This window comes from Echinops telfairi, unplaced genomic scaffold (assembly GCF_000313985.2).
Source record: "Echinops telfairi isolate 266 unplaced genomic scaffold, ASM31398v2 ScPeMD7_7468;HRSCAF=8506_0, whole genome shotgun sequence".
Classification (NCBI taxonomy): Eukaryota; Metazoa; Chordata; class Mammalia; order Afrosoricida; family Tenrecidae; genus Echinops; species Echinops telfairi.
The window spans coordinates 26,952,565-26,954,299 of record NW_022111369.1 but is presented as its reverse complement, the minus strand read 5'-3'; positions in this window follow the sequence as shown (position 1 = coordinate 26,954,299).

The following is a 1,735-nucleotide window of genomic DNA, read 5'->3' as shown; positions in this document are numbered from 1 at the left end:
TTTTATTTGAAAAACTGCCTTTTAGGGTATATACAAGTTCCACAGGAACACGATTACACATTCTGGAATTTCTATTTTTTTCAGTTATCCATCGTTTACTGTGTCTCACAGAGTTGAATGCCATTATAGTCAATAAAACACAAATAAACATTTTTCTGAAATTCCATGCTTTCCGCTAAGAGCCATCTGACACCAACAATGATATCTCTTATTCAAAGTTCTCTTCTGATAGGAATTAGATTACTTAAAGTTGATAAATGCAACATATCATCCATTCATTTAACATCATGTGCAAAATGTAGAAATTAATTATTTTTAATAAGTGGACACAGAAGTAAGTGGCATAAAATGATATGTGTGTTTTTATGAATAGTTTAATTGCATTGTCATTGTTGACCTCTTCATCTTGAGCTTACAGGGAGAAGGAGTAAGTTTAAGGAGCTGAGGGAACAGAGACTAAGGGCGATTTGTACTTTTTCCCTAAATTCACACTGCCTTTTTGAAACGGAGTTGAAGCTGGAACTTTGAGTCTCATTTCACTTCGTCATGGTTGCCATCATGTGTCTAATAACATAATGGTAAATTATGTAAACCAAGTGATAAATCATGTGCTTTAATATACAATTAACAGGTAATTTTAGGAAAAAAAGAAATACGTGACTGCTGTAGCAGAGATTGCTAAATGTTTATCCAATTATTTTGCTGGAAAAAACCTTAAATGCATTGATAAAGGCAGTGCATTAGGTTAAAAAAGTCAGTCACCAACCTCTTTGGTAGGTATTTGTGGATATATCATATGTCCATGGTCCATGTGGTTTAAGCATAAGGTGAAGCCACTTAAGAAGGAACGGTCCTCCATGTTTTATTTTATTTACTTATTTTGGTTGTCCTTTGTCCAATTGCTCTCTACATGTAGTGCAGACACCATCATTACATCTAAAAGACCATCCTGGGCTTTGGGAAACAACCATTCCCTGAAGTCCTTATGCTATTGTACTAGATTTAAACCCCTGCTCTCTAACTTACCTTGATGGAAAAAATATGCTCCCTTAATTTGTTTTATCTTGCTATTTCTTAATTTTGTTATATTAGTAAGGGGGCAGGGGGGGACAGCAAGAAAGACAAAGCCATCGGCTAGACTATTGATGGGTGTGAACTGGGGTGAAATGAAAAGCGGTATTCCACAAGAAGGAGAAGAGAAATCAGGGAGAAGTCGAGGGTTAAACTATTGGAGGGTTTGAAGGCCGGTTAAACTTTTTAATGCAGAGTTGATAATATGAAAGGTAAACCCTTGCTCACATTTAATTAAATAACTAGATAAATAGCAATAAACAATACTTTGGTGCATTATGGAACATATAATTTGCATATATCCAATTAAAATCAGCAAGTAAATATATACCAAGGCAGAGAAACATATACATGGAAGGAATGAATTTCCACCTTTGCCAGGAAATACATGATTAAGATATTTTCAGGATTGTTACTAACAGAAGATCTCTCCCCAATTAGAAATGGGAGATAATTCAAACATACTATCCTTTGGATGAAAGAGCCCTAATGGCATATGATTATGCAATGGGCAGCTAACAAGATCGGCAAGTCAAAATCACCAGCTGCTCTGCAGGAGAAAGACAAGGCTTATGAGTTTGACAGTGAAGCACAAGGTCAGCAGTTCAAAACCACCAACCCCTTTCTACATCTGCAAAGAGATAGTCTTGGAAATCCACAGAGG